This window comes from Anolis carolinensis, chromosome 3 (assembly GCF_035594765.1).
Source record: "Anolis carolinensis isolate JA03-04 chromosome 3, rAnoCar3.1.pri, whole genome shotgun sequence".
NCBI classification, from domain to species: domain Eukaryota; kingdom Metazoa; phylum Chordata; class Lepidosauria; order Squamata; family Dactyloidae; genus Anolis; species Anolis carolinensis.
Window position 1 is genome coordinate 269,513,573 of NC_085843.1, and position 24,626 is coordinate 269,538,198.

Below are 24,626 nucleotides of genomic sequence, written 5' to 3' on the forward strand. Positions count from 1 at the left end.
ATCTCAAGAGATCTTCTTTGTGTGGCTATGGCAGGAATAGTCTGTGAGAATATTTTAAAATAAAGCTGGTATCACAATATTATCAGCCCTAGAAAAGGTGGTGGTGGGGAATTACCTATTCAGTGACTCATAATAGGAGAGTGAATCCAGTCTTCTGGGAAGAACATTAAAAGGCTGCATTCAAGAATGTTACATGATGCATTTCATCATACATAATGAATCTTCCCTGTACAGTATAAGGAAGTGTAACAAAAAAAATAGTATTGCAACAGCTTGTTCATTCCTTATGTTCCTGAACGACATCATTGCAACTATCTTCAGAAATAATAATGACTTCCCAGCAATATCCCCAGGTTAAATACAGATCTCTGTAGCATCTGTGTCTTCCGATAAAAGAAAATATCCAGCTCTAAATGTGTTTTATGTGGTTGTAAACTGATGTTTCCTCCTAAGTAGGAATGTATGTTCAAAATGCAAATATGCTGCCTTTTAATTCTGGATCCTGCTCAAAGGAATTAGAGAAGGAGTGAGCAGCATGGGAAAAAATGGAGTTGCTTCAATGGCTAAGATCCCATTCAATCATGGAAGCGTCTTGGGCTGTGTCCACACTGCAGAAATATAGCTCTTTGATACTGTCACGATTCAAAGCTATGGAATTCAGAGATTTGCAGTTCTGTAAGATATTTACACTTCTCCGTCAGACAGATTTGGTGTCACCACAAGCTTTAAATCCTCAAATTCCATAGGATGGAGCTACTGTAGTTAAAATAGCGTCAAACCACAATAATTCTGCAGTGTGGATGGGAAGCCAGACTCCATCGCCATACATAGGATGAAAGCCCAGAAAATAACATCTCTTCTTCCTTCCTCAATTGAGCAACAGCAGTCAGATGGCATGGGGAAACCCCGCATGAGTCTAGTCTGTGGCCTGAAGCAGAAGTATTTCATAATGTAATTTGGCTACTACTGTTACGCTGCTAAAAAATAAGGGTTAGCCTTCATCTTCCAGATCAAATGAGCAGGGTGGATATTGCTGGTGTGCAAGACTTAATTGTACAGCAGTTTAATATGAGGAGCATTCAAACGGTGTGCATCCTTCTGCCTGTATTATCTATGGATGAACATTTCCACATCTCTTTAGGATTGTATGCTCTTTTTCCGTGTGTGTGGACACAGCATGCATACAATAGATCCTTTAAAAGTATGTTCGGAACTTGAATGTAGTGAGAGTAGTTCACATAGTTCTGGATTGCAGGCATTTTTTGCATTTTCAGAAATTGGGATTGGCAATTTTGTGTCCCTCTATGCGCCCTAAAGGCATCAGCCTTGGTTACTACTTGGATGGGAGACTGTGGAGGAATAACAGGATCTGTAGGCTATATTTCATAGGAAAGAAATGGCAAAACCACTTCAACAAATTATTTGCCTAAGAAAACCCTTTGCAGGTAATGGGTTCTCCAGAAGTAAAGATCATTTTGGTTGCTGCCTCATAAGTTGTCATATTCTTTTTCCAACCATTTTTGGTGGCAACCATCTCCAAGAACTGAAAATGTGAGGCATTCTGAGAAAAAATAATAATTATCATCATCATCATCATCATCATCATCATCATCATCAGTAGTATTTTTCTTACCCACCTGCCCCTATGAATTGAGGAGTGGAAGAATAACATAATACAATACAGCATATATCATTCACAAATAACACATAAAAGGGGGTGTGGTGGCACAGCAGATTAAGCTGCAGAACTTGCTGGCCAGAAGGTTGGCAGTTTAAATCTACAGGACAAGGTGAGCTCCCGCTGTTAGCTCCAGCTTCTGCCAACCTAGCAGTTCGAAAACATGCGAACGTGATTAGATCAATAAGTACCACTTTGGCAGGAAGGGAATGGTGCTCCATGCAGTCATGCTTGCCACATGACCTACCCTGTTTCCCCGAAAATAAGACAGGGTCTTATATTAATTTTTGCTCCCAAAGATGCACTAGGTCTTATTTTCAGGGGATGTCTTATTTTTCCATGAAGAAGAGCTCACATTTATTGTTGAACAACAAAATGAACATTTATTATATACTGTAAAGTAGTTGTCATCACAAACCAGCATAACCAGACAAACTATGAATCCTATCAAGAATTTCTTGTTACTACCATTATTTACATGTACAACAATCTATGGTACCTCTTGCAATTTAGGTTTCACAAGGTTTCCACGCTGATTTCTCTCTATTCTAGTTTCAATGTAGTCATGAATGATGAATAATATAATATACTATAATAATAATATGATAATATAATAATAATAAAATGATATACAATATATTAATGAGATAATATAATATAGGATATAATAATAACAGAATATGATAATAATATGGTATTAATAGGATAATATAATAATGGGATATAATAACAGAATAGCATAATAATATAATAATAATAGGATAATATAATAGAATAATAGAATGGAATAGAATGATATAAAATATATTAATAGGATAATATAAAATGGAATATAATAATAATAACAGAATATGCTAATAATAATAAAATAATAATATGAAAATAGAATAGAATAATAGTATAGAATATAATGATATAAAATATATTAATAGGGTAATATAAAATGGAATTTAATAATAACAGAATAATAATATAATAATATGAAAATATAATAGAATAATAATAGAATAATAATATAATGATATAATAATAATAATAGAAAAATATAATATAATGATATAAAATATATTAATAAGATAATATAATAATGGGATATAATAATAGTAACAGAATATGATGATAATAATATGGCAATAGAATAATAGTATAAAATAATCAGTTTCATGGCATAGGATAGGAAGATGAGAGGAGAATCCCAATGCGTCCTGTACCTTTAAGGAGCGAAAGCAGCAGGACGAAAGCCCTCTTCCTTCCCTCCCTCCCACCCTCCCTTGCCCTGGCTCCAGGAGCCAATCAGAAGCCTCTGGGAAGCAAGGCAGCATGGCCAGGAGGGAGACGGAAGGAAGGAAGAAACGGCAGCAGCCACGGAAGGTTTTTCAAGCCTCGGCTGGGGGACAGGCAAGGCAAGGCAGGCAGGGAGGGAGGCACAGAAAGCAAGCACTTTCCCTCCCTCCCTCTGGTGTGTGTATGAGTGCTGCTTTAGCCCTGCAGCCATGCTTCCCAATGGAACTCTGCTGCAGCCTCAGTTGCTAGGTCTTACTTTCAGGGGAGGCCTTATATTTGGCAATCCCCCCAAACCCCTGCTAGGTCTTATTCTTTGGGGAGGTCTTATTTTCGGGGAAACACGGTAGGAGATGTCTACGGAGAATGCTGGCTCTTTGGCTTAGCAATGGAGATGAGCACCCACAGAGTCGGGCACGACTAGACTTAATGTCGAGAGGAAACCTTTACCTTTACCTTAATAACACACAAACCAGTTAAAGCATCAGTTTAAAGGAAAATACATGGTCAGTGCATATTAAAACAACCAGCACCTAATTTAAAATTCCTGTTTTAAGATTCATAATTTAATGAATGGCAGCCACTAGGATAAAACTGACTAAATGGATTGCCCTTGCCTCCAGGAAAGGTTACGTCTCCCACCTCTGAATGAAATGACAAAGTGGAACAGAGTAACAAATGTAATGCATTCATTCCTATTTGTTTAGCCAGGCTTTCATTTTATAATGAATCAAAAGTGAACTAAGTAAGTCCCATTTTAATCCATTTTTTTAAAAAAAAATCATTTCAAATTGTATAATTCTGTATGTTCCAAAGAACTTGCTGTTCCATTTCCCTCAGTGACTGAAAACTCTGGTCTGGTCCTTTTTTTGGAGGAAAATTAGGGTGAAGTGAAGAATCAAGGAAAGCAGGTGAGCTGTTGCTTAGCAACAATTCAATTCTCCCTTTTATTCCTGGGAGAAATGCGTTCCCAAGTCTCTCCATCTCTCTTTCTCTCTTCCTCTTTCTCTTTTCTACTCTCTCTCTCTCTCTCTCTCTCTCTCTCTCTCTCTCTCTCTCTCTCTCTCTCCTCTCTTTTTCTCTCACACAGAGTGACTGAGTCTAAGCATTCCCTCATTTGAAACACTGTTAATCCTGGTGCTTTGTGTGCATGTGATAAGTTTATTGAGCTATGGTTTCTATGAACAGGAGTAGCAACAATTTTTTGCAGTTTGGGATGTTCAATGCTTAGGCAGCCAGCAATGCCTTCTTTCAGGATGCTATGTGACAACATGATTCCAGGCTGCATCAGTAGGAGTCTAGTGTTGAGATCAAGGGACATCATAGTCCCACTCTATTCTGCTTTGGTCAGACCTCACCTGGAATAGAACTGTGTCCAGTTCTGGGCACCACAATTCAAGAACAATATCAACAAGCTGGAACGTGTCCAGAGAAGGGTGACTAAAATGATCAAACGTTTGGAACCAAAGTTCCATGAGGAGTGGCTTAGGGAGCTGTGTATGCTTAGCTTGGAGAAAAGAAGGATGAGAAGGGACATGATAGCCATATTTAAATATTTTGAAAGGATGTCACATTGAGGAGAGGGCAAGCTTGTTTTCTTCTGCTTTGGAGACTAGGGGCCTCATCATAAAGAAGTTTTCTTGTGTTCCTACCTGTTTCTATGCCCTTCAAAGACGAACTCCCATGGAGCCCTTCAAATGACGCAGACTGCTTCCAGTGGTTGCTTATGGGACTCCTCAGCAGGTAGAAATGAGAGGATTTCAAAGACATGCAGGAATTGGGGGCCGGGCTGTGGCGCAGTCTGGTAAACAGCTGCTGCAATAAATCACTCTGACCATGAGGTCATGAGTTTGAGGCCAGCCCGTGGTGGGGTGAGCACCCGTCAATTAAAAATAAAAAATAGGCCCTGCTCGTTGCTGACCTAGCAACCCGAAAAATAGTTGCATCTATCAAGTAGGAAATAAGGTACCACTTATTAAAAAGTGGGGAGGCAAGTTTAACTAATTTACAACATTGGAATGAGGAAGTGAGGAAGTGCCATCAGAGTGGATGATGAAGCAGCTGCTCCCCCCTGTGGCCAGAATTGAATATCCCCTCAGGAGAAGGTTAAATTGCCTCTACGTCTGTCTGTCTGTTGTCTCTGTTTCGATGTGTTTTTGGGCATTGAATGTTTGCCCTATATGTACATAATGTGATCCGCCCTGAGTCCCCTTCGGGGTGAGAAGGGCGGAATAGAAATACTGTAAATAAAATAAATAAAATAAATAAAATAAATAATTAGCTCCACTTAAACACTTAAAAACAAGTATTTTTCCTTGGGATGGGAAGTGGTGGATTTGTCTGATTGCTTTGTGATGTTTCAATGTATGAATTCATATGGACAGTCTGCTAATGCTCCTTCTGTTTCCACTAATGGTTTAAAGACAGTGTGGGTCCAATAAAATAAACATTTCCAAAAGGATGCCTGTCTCTTTTAGTGTAGAGTTTTAAGGGAACAATCCTATGAAAAGTTGTGTTTCCAAAAGGATGTTTATCTCCCTTATAGTAGGGGTATAGTAAGAACAATCCCATGGAAACAGTGTTTCCAAAAAGATGCCTGTTTTAAAAAGTGTGTTGGTATCCTTGAAATGATTGAGCTAGAAAAGGAAGGATCCTGTGTGACGTGGGTGAGTAAATTCTTTGTCTTTAAAGACGGAACGCCATGAAATGCCATGCCAAGAAGACAATTCCACCTGCTCCCCCCCCCCCCCCCCCAGCCTTGTGAGATGAAATCCTAGGACATGGAACAATTGATTCAAACTGCAGGAATAGAGACTTAACCTAAACATTAGGAAAAACTTCCTGATGTTTTGAACTGTTCAGCAGTGGAATATGCTACCTGGGAGTCTGGTGGAGTTTCCTTCTCAGGAGGCTTTTAAGCAGAGATTGTATGGCCATCTGCAGGAGTGTTTGGATTGTGTGTTCCTGCATGACAGGGGTTGGACTAGATGAACCTTAGAGTCTTTTTTGATTCTGTGATTCTAAGTTTCATCATGCCCACCAGTTTTCCATTGCCCACATCTAGCTCTGTCCTTGTTGTGCTATTTTGATAGTATTCAAGTTTTTCAGATGTGCAGTAGGCTCTTCATATCCACAGATTCAATCATCCAAGACTTGAAAATAAAGGTTTATGAAAACTTTTCTTTTGTCATTTTATACATAATTTGAGCATCAGTGAAGTTTTGGAATTCATGGTGGTCCAGGAACCAAACCCCAGCAGATAACAAGTGCTCACTTGATATGTTTTGTACTTTTGTGAACCTTGAAGTCACTCAAATCCTGACAATATCTCTCTGATATGACTAGATTTCACTGTTTTGGTTCTACACAGGGAGAATGAGTTGTGCATTAGAATAAGAAATACAACAACAGCAGTACTATTTTCCTATTCAGCATCTCAATCAACCCATTATGCCCTCCTCCTCCATTTTACTCCATCCCATTTAAAAATAACCCCCTTATTCAGTATTTCATTTTGTTTTGTTTCAGCGTACATTCAGCATCCTATGGCCACTGAGCCTGATCAGTCTTTATGGAGTTTTTTTGGGAGGGACAAGTAATTTTCCTAAAGATTTAACACCTCTGCAAACATCAGACTTCTCCACAGCATATTGAGACTTGGCCTCATAACGGTTAGCACTCAAAGTTTACTATCTGTCTGTCTATCCTTCTTGCATTGTAATGTGCCAGAAGATATTTCGACTTCTCAACCAAATAAAGTCCAGCTTCACCAAATTACAAGGTTCAGAATTGCATAGGATCCACCCAGAGCCGGTCCAACAATGAGGCGAATTAAGCGGTCGCTTGGGGCGCAAAACATATGGGGGCGCAGTCGAGACTGCTTTTTCTGTTGATTTGTTGTAAAACATGATGTTTTGGTGCTTAATTTGTAAAATCTTAATGTAATTTGATGTTTAATAGGCTTTTCCTTAATCCCTCATTATCCAACATTTTCACTTATCCAATGCTTTTATTTTTCAGTGATTGATTTGGGGGGGGGGCACCAAAATTCTATTCGCCTACACTTGAAAAATACCTAGGGCCGGCTCTGGTCCACCCACAAGAACTAATGAGAAATTATGTGCTATCACTGCAAAGGATGAAACGGCCCTAGTATAAAGCCACTGAAATCATTGTTGAATGGTGAGTCAACATATTGGCAAATCCCATGGATTAAATGGATCAACTCTAGGTGAGATTAGTAAAAGGTTCCGGCTGATATGTGCTTTAACAAGAAGCCTGGGCAAAATGAAATGATAATGGAGATGATATAAGGCAAAAGTTGCAGTGTTGCAAAGATGGATAACTGTTTTCATGTCGCATTTAGTTCTCTTACATTTTTTTTAGTAGAAGATAGATCATTCCCTGGCAATCTTTTGTTTCTTTACAGTAAATGAACTAGATGTGGACTCCATACAGACACAATGCACGTATTTGTACTTGGAGATTCTTTTTATTAAAAGGAACATATTTTTATACAATGAAGTGAAATATCTTTGCAGTAACTTCATCATGTTTTGTTTGTAGCTGCCATCTAGAGGCCACAGAGATGATCATGCCTGCTTACTGAGTTATTTATAATCCATTTCATAGCAGTTGGAAACATGATGCTCAAAATACTATGGTAATAGTACTGAAGAGGAGGAGGAAGTGGCAGACATGGCAACAGTGGAAGAGAACCTACAATTTTGCAAAGCATACATGCAAATCTAGGAAAAGAAATAAACTGTGCAATTCCCAGTGCAAAATTGAATATAAGTCACAATTATATATTGTGTAACTTAACATATACCTAGATAGCTATGTATCAGAGGTGCTATGGAATCTCCCACTAAATTGCAAAGAGATTGTCCAGGAAGAGCTTTGGCATTTTCTCGACAGTATTTCAATGTGTATGCCCCCTAGAGGTGTTTGAGAGATGATGATGATGATGATGATCATCATCATCATTTCCCAGATACCTCTGGAGGGCTACATGAGATAATGATGATGATCATCATCATTATCCCATGTGACCCTCCAAATTTTTCTAGGAGGCTAATATGGTTCCCCAGTTGCCCAGCCCTGCTGAATATGGGCATTGTAAAACTGCTCAATTTTCCTTGCTGTAGACACAAACCCACCTACGTAGACATAAGTTCCCACATTAAATTTTAGCCCCTGTTATTAAATGTATATGGGGAAAACACTGATGCAGTAGTCCTAGAATCCATTTTTGGATTACCAGATGAGAGGGATTCATGTAACAATTGATTCAAAAGATCTTGGATTGTTGCTGCCTGTAGAAGTAAACAATACAAGGCCACGTGAACAAATGACAAACTCAGATGGATGCTGGATGTGTCCACAAAATATTAAGTAGCAGGAAGTATGGTATAAAAAGTATATATTGGCTCGGGCTGTGGTGCAGGCTGGAGAGCAGCTGCAATGAATTACTGCAATGAATCACTCTGACCAGGAGGTCATGAGTTCGAGGCCCGCTCGGAGCCTATGTTTGTTTGTCTTTGTTCTATGTTAAAAAAGGCATTGAATGTTTGCCTATATGTGTAATGTGATCCGCCCTGAGTCCCCTTCGGGGTGAGAAGGGCGGAATATAAATGCTGTAAATAAATAAATAAATAAATAAATAAATAAATATTGTATTTTTTAAAAAGGATGTCACACATATACAAGCACAGGGCAGACAGTATTGTATGCTGTATAGTACAGTAGGAGAAATTTTAAACAATAAATGGCCAAAATATGTACTATGCATAATCAAAATACAATTAAAGCATTTTCTTTTGGCCCCAAAACTCCTAATCTCCAAAGATCTTCATATCCTTTTTTAAATAGAAAAAAGCATGAACATCAGCCAAAACAAAACTAGGAACACTATTGCTCATTTCCCATTTCCATTTCAGCAAAAATGGCTTAATTATTTGGTTTTTTCAAGGTATGGGAGTTCTTGAAAAATCGGTAGACAAATCCTCTGTGTTTTTGTAGTAGTTTTGTGCTATTTGGGAGGTGAAAGTTACCCCAAAAATGTTTTTGATCAATTATATGGAAAAACACACATTATCCTGAACGTTATGCTAATGTATAACCCCAATACAGTCCTGTGGCCATATGGAGGTTCCCAGCCCAAAGTTATAAACCCTGTTGAGGAGTTACAGATGTATATCTCGTTATGCATTTCTAACTCTCCAAAAGGATTCCTGTCATTGTTTATAGTTAGGCTGGCATTATGCCCAGAACTAATCAATGCCTATACTCTCAGTGACATACATATATATTCCACAATACACATAGATTTACGTTTTATAGATACATTGTTTGCATTTCTCATGTCTTAAATTTCAAAAACAATAACTCAAATCAGCACTTAGTCTGTATCACTGGAAGTGATATTTGTGTTTACTGCCCAAATTAACTAGTTCTGGAATAACACAAACAGAGGTATAGAACCCGAGGGAGGCATGTTTCACTCTGAAAAATGCTGGATTAATGCTGAGAAGTAGGAATGAAAAGTCCCTGGCAATATTACAATTTACCAAAAAATATTTCAGGAAAAAGATAACATAATTTAGAGCTTCAAAATAAAATCTGTTTCCCAGAAATAAAACCTAAGACTTTCAGAAGTTTTTTTCTGATCTGGAAGGCCTCATTACCAATGAGATAGCCAATTGTTTCTGTGTTTCTTTGAGTCATTTCCAATTTATGTTAACTTTATGATGAATCTTGTTTTAGTGCTTTTGGGAAAGTTTGTTCAACAGTGGGTTGGCATTGCCTATCTCTGAGGCTCACAGGGTATTGTTTGTGCATAGTCACCCAGTAGGCTTCCAGAACTGATTAAGGACTCAGACCTTGGTCTCCTAGGACGCTTCCAGTCTGCCCTCAAATCTGCAGCAAAGCAGGCTTTGGTAAAGTGAGTGAGCCTGGAGTAGTGGTTTGAGCATTGGATTATGACTCTTAAAGTCCAAGGTTCAAGCTCATTGGACAAGTCACGCTTTTTTCAAACTCAAAGGAAAACCCAAATTCCAAGAAAGCTTCGTGATAGGGTCATCATAGTGGTTGCCATAAGTCAGAAATGACTTGAAGTCAGAAATGACTTGAACACAACAAGTTATGATGGTAGTACAAAATTTGTCAAATGGTACTTCTTCATCATCTATATGCTTGAATGCAGGTTGAGGACAAGGAGCATGACACAATATGTATGTCAAGAGTGGAAGACAAAATAATGCCATATTTTTTTATTTGATGGAATAGTAATATATTCATATACAGTATTTTTTAAAATGTGTTAAAGAAAGCATGCCAAGGGAGGCAATACACAAGATTATTAAAAAGCAAACCACTCCATTGTGAAATTGTATACTCAGCCCATCTGGACAAATATGGCAAATAAATAGTCCCAATTCAGTCTCTTATTGTTTCTGTGATGTATCAAAGGTCATTTTTTGTCTAGAGAAGAAAGTAATTTCAGTGCGTGGGAAGAGGCAAAAATGCTTACTTGACACAATAGTCTGATTGATATACTGAAAATAAATAAGTAATTTACAGTGGATGAAGAAATAGAGGGAAAGGGATGTCCCTGTTTTTCTCCCTCATTTAGAAAGGAGGAATGAGATTTTAAAGGCACAAGGAGAACAAACATGATATAAACACAGCTTAGTTGCATAGTTGGTTTTTCATCATTTTCAATGCCCGCAAACATATTCTCATCAAAATATATGCATTATACTGGAGATAAATTGAACTGGGAAAAAGATTTTCAAATAAAAATACTTGAAAATCAATGTAAGATTGTGCTACAAGAACAAAAATATTCATAAGAACAAGAATAAGCAATAGTTTTCAAAGAAATAGCCATGTTATTATCTTGCCACATAAAAATAAGGCAGGAAGAGGGAGAAAATGTGGCAAGTTCTTTAAGACTAGCTGGGTTTTATTTTTACATACATTTCGTGCATATAAACCTACTTATTTGGATGTAATACCAATGACATTAGGCTTCAGGCATAAAGCATATTTTTGTGTACAGTATTTGGTTGTGGGAGTGTGATAGAGTGTAATAAGATTCAAAAAGACGTCAGTCATGACTCTTGCTCTAAATTATCTTGTTAACCTGGATCAGTCCCGTTTAGTTCAGTGCAGATGAGTCCTAAGTGTTGAGGAAGGAATAAGAGGAATTATATAAATTACTGTACCAATGGTAGCTGGATACCTCATTCATATGCTGATGTTGATTGAGTTCATAGTTGCTGTGACCAAATGCATTTACTAGTTAAGTCCAGTTCTTTTATGGCAGAACTAGCACCTAATCAGAAGCCACTTGGGAGAACTTTCCAGAGATTTTGCATTTTATGAAAGAGACACTGGATCTCAGGATGAATTTTTAAAGCCTTTTAATTTCACAAATTAATTCACCATGTTTCAACAAATGAACATTTTCATGGTCTTCTTCAAGTGCTGTTAAAGAGGGAAAGGGGGAACAATATATATGAATTAAATTCAAATATATATGAATTCATATACAGTAGAATCTCACTTATCCAACATAAACGGGCCAGCAGAATGTTGGATAAGCGAATATGTTGGATAATAAGGAGAGATTAAGAAAAAGCCTATTAAACATCAAAATAGGTTATGATTTTACAAATTAAGCACCAAAACATCATGTTACACAAGAAATTTGACATATAAAGTAGTTCATTACGCATTAATGCTATGTAGTAATTACTGTATTTACGAATTTAGCACCAAAATATCATGATATATTGAAAACATTGACTACAAAAATGCGTTGGATAATCCAGAACGTTGGATAAGTGAGTGTTGGATAAGTGAGACTCTACTGTATATATGAATTTATATCTATGTCCTGTATAATTCATAATATATATGAATTATACAAGACATAGACTGAAGTGGTACAAAATGTATACCTCCTATTAACATGCATATAAACTGCAATAATTAAGAAATTTTATAGTTTATTTAAAATTCCATATACCTACAAATATGAAACATATGTTCACATGTAAGCTGGAATTCTGTTGCTGTCATACACAAGTGCAAAGAAGTTTACAATGTACACATTCAGTTCAAGTTACATGAGTAGTGTTCTACAATTTGACCTTTTCACATGGACCTAAATAGTATTGCTACTATTGATTAGAACAGAGCCATCTAATCAGTTGGATTTACCTTGATGTTGACTCACCAGCCAACAAATGATTGAATGGTTCTATTTTAGTTTGGAGTAATTGACAGGATTTCAGCTACATATTTGCAGATTCTTGGATGGCGCACAACATTTTTTCAACGCTTTCAATGTACCACTTTATTCAATGGTACATTTATTCATTGGAATGATAGAAGTGGCCAATGCATTGTAGAATTGGGATTGAAGAAAGAGCAGATATACAGATAGTTGCACAATATCACTATTCAGCAGAACATTGGTGTAATACAAACACTGTAGGATGCTGGCCAATATATTTGTACACCTGTAGTAGTCTATGTTTTGCTTATAATTTTAATACATTTATATGGTTCTTTTTATCTTGATATCTCCTGTAGAACAGCACAAATGTTTCTTAGCTGGAACACATACTAATTTGAGAACTAAAAGCTGGCTGACATCCTACACCAGAGTCTGTAATGTGTAACTTTGTGATGGAGTGATGTCATTGACATTTTTGTACAAATATTTTAAGCCATATTTTTATATTTTATTTGCAAACTTACACGGGGCCAAGCCCAGGTAGTTACAGACAATGTAAAAGACACAACACAACAAGTAAAAACAAATCTATAAAGCATATTAAAATCACATTTACCATAAAACATAGTAAGATTAAAAACCTGAATAGGCCCATAAAAATGAATTGGGCCAAATAAAGAGCATGTGGTGATAAATGTAAACTGGAGAAGGTGTAAATAACCAGGAACTATTACCATGATAAGGGCTTGGGATGGGGTAAACATAAGAACTATTTCCAACAGAAGGAATGGAATAAGGTGCAGCAGAGATACTGTTAATCAAACAGGAGAAACCCTAAACATAAGAGCGAAGATCAGTCACCAAAGGCCTGTTGGAAGAGCCAGGTTTTCAGGCTCTTTTGAAAAGTTAGAAGGGTAGGGGCTTGCCTAATCTCCCTGCACAAAATGTATAATGTATAATTGTATAATGAAGTCACCCATTGCAGAGCAGAACGTATTGTGCATTTGGACACATTGCACATGAGGACAATTTCAAAATGGGACATTTTGTGCATCAGAATATGTACATCAAAAACACTGTGTGTCAGATTTGTCAATATATGTTGTGCGTTGGAGCACATTATGTATCAGGACACATTGTTCATTAGCATAATTCCCTTTCTTAGAATACAAGCATTATGTAATGGCACAGTTTGACTTAGACTTTACGTGGTCATAACTGGTTTACAACCATGCAACTTCCCAACAAGATACCAGCCCACTTTTTAAAAATACAATCTGAATTCATCTCTTTTGTACAAGGTTTATGGAATGTGTTCAGTTCCTTTTGCTGAAGCAGAATTTTTTTGAGACCAAGTGTAATCTCACCTTACAGTGAATGTTGCAGGGCTGGACTTGTTCCAGGGTGTGGAATATATGTAGTATTCTGTACTGAAACAAATTAGAGATATAAGGCAAAAGTGCAATTTATAAAGCCATAACATAGGGAAGAAGATATTGAAAATTACAAGCAATATAAGAACCAGGATGTTTGATTGCATCACAAACTGTTCTTTACAAACTACAGGAATAGAAGCTACTTGGAAATGTACTAACTGCTGCTAAATGATTATTGCAAGGAAGTTGAAAAGCTATAAAAAGCCAGGATATTAAGGAACAACTTTAACAAAGTTGGCTGTTGGACTGATTAAGAAAATAGCATCTTCTTTGTATATAAGAGAGAGATAAACAAAAGCCATAGACCCATTTAAAGAAATCTGGGGATCATTTACAGTTTTAATAGAAAAACAATAACTATGTAGCAGATGCTAAGTTAGATTTTCTTCCAAGTAATAGCTGGAAGTCATGATCAGTTATGGATTTTCAGCCTAAAGGTACTGATCCTTAACTGATCCATATTCTATGCATTCACAATCATGACAGTATTCCACCGACAATTATAAGGCTAGCATTTGATTTCTTAACAAAATACATAAGTGAAAAAGGTACAATCAAATTTATTGTGAAATAAATATATACTTTTTAGTAATTACAGTGAACATATAACTGGAAGTATACAGTTGATACTAAATGTTAATACAATAATGTTTACGGGGCCCAATTGCCATTGGGCAAGCCGCTACCTTGGCCAGTCTATCACTGATACCCCCCCCCCCCAAATCTTAATTTATGGGGCAGCAGCGGCAGTGGGTTCTCCTATTGACCAAGGCACATCAGACTGACATTTCTATCCTTCTCCAGCCAGGAATCCCTGGCATGAGGAAGAATTACAACAATGATCCTGCTTCTAATTGTTGCACCAGAGATTGCTGGAGGGAAAGGGTGGAAACATTAGTATGTTGCACCCTGATTGACAGGAAAACAGACTACTGTTACTCACATTGGCTGCTGCCTGGTAAAGCAAGATGGAATGACCAAGGCCCATGAGGGTCTTCCTCCAGGGGCAAACCAAAAATGGGCAACTTGGAAGTCCCTAAACAGACTGAGAAGCGGAGTGGGCAGATCAAAGACAACCTGGCAAGATGGCACTACCTGGAGGAATCCTCCACCTTGTGTGACTGTGGAGCAGAACAAACAACTCTGCATATGTATGCTTGCCCACAATGCCCTGCCTCATGTACGGAGGAGAAGTTGTTTAAAGCTACTGACAATGCGGTTGCTGTTGCCCGCTTTTGGTCCAAAACTATTTAGTTGCTTGTGTTTTCCTTCCCCCCCCCCCCCCAATCATTTTGAAATGTATTTGTCGTACAATGCTTTTGACACGAAATAAATAATTACTGAATCCCTTCGGGGAGATAGGGCAAAATATAAGTAAAGTCGCCACTACCTATATCTCAGGCCCGCCTTGTGGGAACAAGGGAGAGGGCCTTTTCTGCTGTGGCCCCCCGCTTGTGGAACTCACTGCCCATTGAAATCAGGCAAGCCCCCACCCTTTTAGCCTTCAGGAAAGATTTAAAAACATGGCTCTTCCGGTGTGCTTTCGGAGAGTAAATGTTCTTTGCTACTCCCCCCAACATTTATCCTCTAGACTGGTTCACTATCTGACATCCCTGTCCCTTGAGGTTTTTATTCTGATCCCTTTCTCACCCAGAATTTTTAATTTAGTTTTTTAATTTAGTGTTCATGCGGCCCACCCTTGTTATACTGCTGTTTTGATCTTATGTTGTACTGTTTATTTTTATGTATTGTATTATTTAATTGTATTATGATATGGTTATATTGTATTGTCCTGGGCATGGCCCCATGTAAGCTGCCCCGAGTCCCCGTTGGGGAGATGGTGGCGGGGTATAAATAAAGTTTTATTATTATTATTATTATTATTATTATTATTATTATTATTATTTTATTATTTTATTATTATTATTAATTAAGAATACTTAACTCAGGGTGAAACTACACTGTAAAATTAATGTAGTCCCCCCCTTTAACTGTCATGGTTTGATTCAACTCCCAGGATTATTCCATAGCATTGAATCATAGCAGTTGTTGTTATTGTTGTTGTTCTGTTTATTTATACACTACTTTTTCTCTCCACAAGGAGATTCAAAGCAACTCTATAATCTCAGCTGATCTATGATCTCAGCTATAATTTCCAAAAAGAAATAACTGAAAGCTGTACATTAATTTACATGGTTCAGTTTATGTCTGGAACCGTGCTTTGTTGTTGTTTGCCTTTAAGTAATTTCTAACTTATAATGACCCTAACATCTATCATGAGGTTTGCCTTTACTTTTCTCTAAAGCTGAAAAAACCAATTGAGTGGGTTTCCACATTTGATGGGGATGAGAACCCTGGTCTCCAGAGTTATAGTCCAATGCAAAGCATTATACCACTCGGGCTCTCCTAGAGTTATGTATATGTTCTCAATATTTGTTAACATTTCTCATTTGGTTTATTAGGTTCTATAACAAAGTGCAACAAAATATCAATAGTAAACAAGCAACAAGTATAAATTTGACTATACAATTTGGGGATTTGAGCCTGGGTTTCTTGGCAAAATGAAGGGTGATCAAAGAGCTGTAATCATCAGTGACTCTGTTTCAAATTGGAAGGAGGTCCCAGGTGGTATGTGGCAGGATTTTTTCTTGGGCTCAACACTCATCAATGTTTTAACAATGATTTAGATGATGGGGTCGAGGAAATCTTTATCAAATCTGCAGATTTTACACAGCTGTGAGGGAAAATAGAGACAGAATTCTAAACTCGATATTGGCCTGAAATTAAAATGAAATTCAATAAAGATGAATGAAAAATTCTACATTTATGTTAAAAAATGCAAGTATAGATTGGGTGACACTTGTTTCAGCAGCACTATTTATTATGAAAAGGATTATTGTTGGTCGTAACTTGAATGATCAAGTAGTGGGATGCTGCAGCAAAGAAGAAAAAGGGCAGCTTAGCCTGTAGTAGTAGAAGCATAGTTTCCAGGTCAGAGGAAGCCATAATCAGCATTCAGCATTGATCAGGCCTCATCTGGAATAATAATAATAATAATAATAATAATAATAATAATAATAATAATTATTATTATTATTTTATTTTTATACCCTGCCCCATCTCCCCGAAGGGACTCGGGGCGTCTTGCATGGGGCCAGGGCCAGGCGAAACAAACAATATAAAACTCAACAGTATAAAAACAAATCAATAAAACAAACAGGTCACATATAGAAAAAGCACACAGTGTTCCCTCACTGATTGCAGGGGTTAGGTTCCAGGACCATAAGTGAAAATCCGCGAAGTAGGGATGCTATATTTAGGGGTTGTTGTATGTCTTTCGGACTATGTGGCCATGTTCCAGAAGTATTTTCTCCTGACGTTTCGCCCACATCTATGGCAGGCATCCTCAGAGGTTGTGAGGTATGGATCCCGGCCATGAAAGCCTTCGACAACACATGCTATATTTATTTTAATATTTATACACTATTTTAAGTCTTTATCGTATGTTGATAAATTGCCTCCTTCTCCTCCCATTGCCGATTGGGCTCCTTTTCTCTCCCTTCAACTTCTCCTTCCTCCCTTCCTTAGGCTGTAAATTGTAATTTTTTATTATTTATAATATTCTTTTAGAGTTTATTGAAAAACCGCAAAACAGCGAATCCGCAAAAAGCAAACCGAGAAGTAGAACAAGAAGGATAAAGACAAGGGTGAGTTCTCCATATTGTTCTATATTTTGCAGAATACTATAGAAAATAAATAGAGCCTATGATCTTGCAAGGATAGCCAGTGTACAGTTCTGCCAGGTAGAATTGTACTATCTCCTCTCCTTGGAAACCCAACTTTGTCATGCTCTCTCTCCCCCAGGGCAAATTGTCTACGTAGTGGAGAATGGAGAGTGTGAAGCAGATGAAAAGTATCTGGCTATGTGATTATAGTCAGATGAACAATTACAATATCATCCGAGAAGACCTTCTGAGGACCATTGGAAGCTGCTGGGGGATTTCTTCTTCATTCTGCATCTGGCTGCAGTTACATAGACTTGACTTTACCCATTTCTGACTCTCCACTGACTGCTATATAGCCACATTGAGTGGGGGACACAGCACAAAAGGTGGTTTTTCAGGGTGGCAATGAACACTATGTATCTTGATTTAGATGGGTAGATGAAACAATTGCCTCTCTGTTTCAAAAGGTCTTGGGCTGGCCCTGCCGTTCTGGTTTAGGTCAGACCTGCTTAAGCTGGCAAAAGCAGGCCTTTTTTACTCATTAGATTTCCACCTGAGCACATCTGATTTCTGCACAAACTCTTCCTTCCTACTGGAAACCTCTCCAAGCAGCTAATCCTGTTGCTAAGCCTTTTTATATACACATCTGGATGAGAATTTCTTCTCCTAGTTTAGATATTTCCAGCCTTGGAAGGCAATTGCTATCCACCTATCACCAAGCATTTCCTAAGGTTGATTAAACGCACAAAGCTTCAACCAAAGCAAGATTTCCCAGCAGGGCCAGACAATATGAAAAGGCCATTAGCTCTGCCATTGAACAGCATGCTAACTACTCTTGCATTTCCTCTTGGGGCCGACTAGTCTCTAGATAACACAAATCTGCAGAAGTGTGATAACGGTATCGTTCTGCAATTTGAGTTTTCTTTTACTACAAATGGCATTTTCCCTTATTATTCAAACCAATTAATGAAAGAAGAAACTCCTCTTTGCATTTTGCTATAAGCCATCATCCACTGGAGAACATTGCTTGATCATATTGGTAGGTTTGTCTGTCTTCTATCTATCTATCTATCTATCTATCTATCTATCTATCTATCTATCTATCTATCTACCAATCTATATGTTACTATTGACCTATTATAAATGGATAGGTGCTTGCACAAATGTTTGTGTATGTATACATAAGACTATATACATATATACATGCTGAAATACACACAGACAGTTACACACACACTTCCCCCTTTCCTTTTTTCCCATTTGTTTTAAGGGATTTTATAAAATCCCTTGAATTAATTTTCATCACAGCAATGGCTTTAATGAGAACTCTTGACTGTAATCATTCCCAGCTAAATATTCCCCGTGATCAATCAAAACGGTAGAACCAATTTTCTCCCCGTCACTTTTGATTTTTCCAATAAAAATGAGTATTCTACTGCCTCTCCTTTGGGATTTGTCCTCACAGAAACTGTCACTTGGCTTGCGTTGGTGCCTTTTGAGGAATGGTACACAAACTGTGACAAGCTGACATACAAGCTGTGTGGAAATGAATACCAATTGATTGTGTAGATGGGTGTTTGTGTGAGTGAGCAAGACAGAGAGAAGCAAGGCCTAACAAAACCTGTTACCACTCCAAAAAACAATGAGGAAGACAGACTATGGCCAGGATCCCATTGTGTTCTTACAACTTTGTAAATGGATTTTGCAACTGCAGGAGTTAGAACTGGGCAGTTTGGTGACATACATATTCAGTAGAGGACTCACGTTACACTACTGTGTAGCAGAGCTGGCAAAATTACCAATGCAAAATGATGCAGAATGATAAGGCATTGCATCAGTCATGATGCACATTGCATCAATCTTGTGTATATCAGGCATTCTAGGCTGTGTCCTCTTATACGCAATTCAGTAAAGGGATTTTGTAAGTGCCTCTGCTAATAGTAGGTATATGTAAAGTTATGTAACATAACCGGTCATATAGGATTCTGGTGTTATGTCTGTCCATCATGAAGATATGCAAAGATAAATGGATAACAAGAGAAAATGACTTGAACTTTCCTGGTTGACCTTTCAAGACTTGACAGGAAATAGCTTTTTCCCTAGTGCTCACTGAGAGAAATATCAAAAGAGAATTCTTGATAATAGGCTGAAGTAACGGGGATTTTTGCCACTGAATATGGTGTTGGGTATCGGGTGAATAAGTAAGATGAGCTTCTCGCAAAACGCCGACTGTAGTTCTAGGAATCAGCACAGCTTTGCAAAGATGACTGATTCCTTCAAAATATGGTAGGATGCAAGACTCAGCATCCCAAATCTTTGTATGTATTGTTCAATCTGAATCAAACAATCCAAGTAAATAAAGCGGCCTGCCCAAACAATCTATTTTTCTGAATAGCAACTAGTAGACATATTGTGAGCTTTTGATATATTAAAAAAATTACTGGCAGTTCCCATAAAAACTGCACACGAGTCAACTGACATCTAAAGATTTACAAAATCTCCACCATCTCACCACACTTCCTCCCTCTGCCATTTGGTATTTGGTCTATCAAGTCTACAAATTTCATTATAGTTTGATTATTGGGGTGGGCAAGAGAATTATAACTATTTGTAGATTTCCAATGACAATCAAGGAGTGTCACAAAAATTTAGCGTTTACATTTTGTTGGCCATTGTGGAACTAGTGTGCTGGACCTTTTTGTCTATAGTGGCATCATACTTCTTATATTCTTACTGCCAAGTGTGAATGATCTGTTTCTATATCACATTTCTTCCTTGCTTGTATAAGAATATTATTTATGACAAAATGCATCATCTAGCTTGATTCCTTGAGGTTGGGATATGATGGATGTAGGGAAGATGATGCCTGAAAAAGTGATTGTGGTCTATAACACTGATGTATTCCCAAGTGTGCTTGGCAGAAACCTCTTGGCATCACAAAGAGACTGTGACATGTTAAGAATAATACAGTCCTAGAACAAGATATGAGTCTGCTGATCTTTGCATGATAGTTTACAACCAAATCATCATGTGGTTATAGGAGGAAACAGCTGTGGAAACAATGTGGTATTGACTGAGCAAATGTTGACTTCTTTATGGCATGCAAATTGTCGGCATACTAGCAGGAGGCCTGCTTCCAGCTTGGTATCTGTAATGGACCCTGACAGGAACCAACTGTGCTCTAGTTATCTTGGTGGCCATAATAAAGTAAATCTGCGCGAAGCAAGTCTACCGTTAATTGGGAGGCCAAAGTTACAGCAGTCAAAGATAAGGCATCAGAAAACACTTCCTCCCCTTTCTTGATCTGCTTCCCTTTCCTCTTCTTTAAGTTCAGTTGTGGAAAAACTAGTCATTAGTACAAATTGAGACTCATAAAGTATGGGTTGGGCAGGAGCTAGAGAAGGGGAATGAACCTTGTGATTTTGCACAGCAAGTTGGAAAATGTTATAACAGCTTTGAAGGTTAGTGATGAATTGTGTCTTTCTCAGATTTGCCTTCATTCTTTTATTAAAAAGGAAGAGCACAGAATCAATTCCAATCTCAGTTGAGCCCCCTTCTGGAGTTTTCTTCATAAACTGAACTGCAGCAATAATAAATTGTGTTGCTTTAACTCATTTGAAGGCACTGGGCACAATTTTCAGATGAGTTGTTTGCTGAGGCCTTCTCACATTCAGTTTTCTCATGCGTGGACAAATCAGGTGCTAGCTACACATCAAAACTATGAATGTGAGGTCTGTTGACTTATAACATTTTTAAAGCAAGGAATACTCAGAGTCAGTTTTGCCAACTCATTTCTTTTAAATATAGCATACATCACCAGGTATTTGTTGGCATTTCACTATCCAACTAGTAACCGGGGATAACCCTGCTTAGCTTCCAAAATCAAACAAGATCTGGTCCCTTTGGGGGTATTTAGGCAGACAAATATAAACTGCACATTAAAACTGAGCTCCTCATACCTTTTTATTGGATTCTACCTTAACTATTTGGAAGGTGAACTGGCTGCGCAGGGAACAGAATGGGGACTATATAGTTGAATCAAACAAAAATTATTTAACTGACAAGAATTTTAAACTTATCTCTTCCTGGGTCTCATTTCCAAGTCTTTGTGAGGAGAGGTAAAGTCTTTGAGAGATAGACACAATTCTGGCTGAACTGAGGCTCTTGAATCTGTTTCTTCTTATTGTCTCTTTCTTGTATAGTGTTCAGCTGTCTCTAAGATGGTCTCAATATTTAACTCTGACTGAACTTGAATAAAAACCACACGCCACCAAATGAATAGGTGACTATTGTTCTAATAATGTTTGATAAGGATTCCTGTTATTCTGTAATGGAGATGATTTGATGCATGTTATTTTGATACCAGTGTGGTATATTATATACCAGAATGGTGTGATTGTTTGAGCACTGAACTATGATTCTGGAGACCAGGGTTCAGCCATCTACCAGGACCTTGAGCAATTCACACACACACACACACACCAGCCTCAGCCCTGTGATAGGTTCACCTTAGGGTCACCACAAGTCGGAAAGAACTTGAAGGCACACCACAACAATGTTGTTTTGGAATTAAAAGCTTATGAGTTTTGGAGAAGCTGTAGCAGCAACAAGCTGTTTCTGAGATTGGAGAACTTGTCAGTTCCAACCTATGCTGAGAAAGAGTAAGAGTTTTAGTTGTCCCTCTCTTTTGATTTGCCAAACTTGTTATTGAGATACAGTAGAGCACTATTCAGCTCATGTTCTGCTGGCAGGCTTTCTCTGGGCAACTAATTGGCTGCTATGTGAACAGAATGTTAGCCCAGATGGGTCTTTGGTCTGAGCTCTTCTGACTGTTTTTTATTACCTTGTTGATTAAAGACCGTGTTCTTCTGTCCAGACCAATAATGGCAATCCAAACCCAGATGCAGGTTTCTGTTGATAGATCTTCTTGCTGACAAGCAGGCTCCTCATGAAGGACAGGCGTTCAGAGGCCAGTTTCAAGGTAGCCATCTCTGCAGTGTATGAATAACATCATGTATCCAACACCTGTCTTTCCATATTTGACTTGCACAGATATAACCATCTTGGGTTATACAGCAAAACAACTGTGCTCAGCTCCTTTTGGAGAGAGTAATGATGCAAATCCCCATCTATTCCCCATCTATTTTGTATTTATATACAAATTACTAGGACATGATATGCTAGGATGAGTTACCATCCAACTGTCCCGATTTGGCAAGAAAAGTCCCCATTATATAGTTATATGTTGAAATTTATGTTTCATAATAAAAAAAATTGTAATTGCCTTGGTATCCTTACAGAGCCTGTTCACTGAATGTTCACCAACCAAATTTAAATGCTTCCTTTCCTCACCTAGGATATTATCTCTTGCTGCCCCCACCACAATTTCTAGACACTTTGAAAACAGAGAGATAACAATGTATGACGGATCCCTTCCCACAACGCAGGAGACTTCCTGTCTGCATCATAAAGAAAATGTTAAGAAAATGTCTCAGGAAAGTGTCTGAGAACGGGGATGATAAAACACAATATTTGATTGTCTTCTCTCCTGCCCCCTGATCATCATCTCTCCTTGGGCCAGGAGAGAAAATGATCAGCTATTGTCTTCTGAATTCAGGAATCAGTATATAGCTGGAGAAATAGCAAAAAAAAATGTGGGATGAGAGCTGTCAAATTTGCCCGTGATTAACCGCTTCAACAACATGGAGTAATGGGCATTCCTGTGGGTGGTTCCTTACCATGCATTGACATTTCTTTCCCAAAGTTCTGCTTCAAGAACCTGGCATGGTAATTTTTAAATTAAATCATTCAAAATACTATAATTTCAAAATATCTTTGTTTTCCCTGTCTGTATTGCTAGCTTTTTAAGTTTTGGACTTCTTCAATGAAGAGTACTGAGATTGGGAGAGAAGCTCAGTATCCCCAGAGTGGTGTCTCCTTAAGATCAGAAACTCCAGGTGGTTCAAAATATGGCAGCCTAGTTAGTTACGGGAATATCCAAGAGTGACCATATCACACTTATCCTAAAGTCACTCTACTGACTGCCAATTATTTCTGGGCAAAGTACAAGGTGTTGGGTTTGACTTTTAAAGCCCTAGATGGTTTGGACCAGGTTACCTACATGATCGCTTTCTCCCATACAATCTGCCCTGAACACTTCAATCCTCTGGGGTACTCCAACCAGCTAGAACTTGAATGGCAACCACCACCCAGAAGACCTTGACATCAGCTGTCTCAAGGCTATGGAATAACCTTCTGGAAGAGCTCCAACAGCTAAACGAACTGTTAGAATTTAAAACCCATCTAAAGACCTATCTTTTCCAGTAGGCCTACCCAGCCAGTTTTAAGCATAAATTTTAAAATCTGTGTCATGTGTTTTAATCTCTGTACTGTGTATTTAACATGTATTTTATAGAAATACATTTTAATATGTATATTTTATAAAACATTTTAATATGTTTTATAACATTTATAGAATGTTTGCTATGTTTGTGTATTTTGACTGTGCTGTGATCAGCCTCGAGCCATGAGGAGATGTGGGAAAGAAATACAATTATTATTATTATTATTATTATTATTATTATTTGAAACACAACAAGATGAGTCCACAGCAGACACTCTGCTGGCTGTTGTATTGGATCACACGCCGGACTAGGACTGTGTGATGTATCGGCGAATAATGTGTGCAGATCCCAGTAAGGTGGCCTTCTGCAGCTGGCAGGTGGTAATTTTGTCAGCGTTGATTGTGTTTAGTGCAGGCCAAGGTCTTTAGGCACTGCACCCAGTGTGCCGAATAATTACCACTGGGACCACCTTGACTGGCTTGTGCCAGAGTCTTTGTAATTTGATCTTTAAATCCTCATATCGTGTCAGCTTTTCCAGTTCTTTCTCCTCAATCCTGCTGTCACCAGGGATTGCTACATCGACAATCCATACTTTGTTTTTTAACACAATCATGAGGTCCAGAATATTATGCTCCAAACCTGTCTGTCTGATTTCAGAAGTCCCAGAGTAGCTTGACATGTTCTTTCTTTGTAACTTTTTCCGGCTTGTGATCCCACCAGTCCTTTGTTATTATCCCAAGTCCAGTCTCTGCAGGCACTCGATTTACTGCTAAGCCTACACTGAAATAAAATGATTTTAACTCTGCCTTTTGCATGTGAGAAAGGTTCATATAGTGCTTGATCCAACATGAAAGGAGATTAAGATTTTTAGCTTTCTAAGACTCTCATAAACAAGACCCATTAATGCAAACT

General features: G+C 38.0%; 1 long non-coding RNA gene across 1 annotated transcript; it reads left to right on the plus strand.

The window, feature by feature from the left end:
• Positions 1–2,759: 2,759 nt before the first annotated feature.
• Positions 2,760–24,519, plus strand: LOC103278161 (uncharacterized). Its single transcript, XR_505834.3, has 3 exons — positions 2,760–3,870; positions 17,276–17,352; positions 17,510–24,519. It is a non-coding gene; the product is annotated as an uncharacterized LOC103278161 (long non-coding RNA).
• Positions 24,520–24,626: the final 107 nt, after the last annotated feature.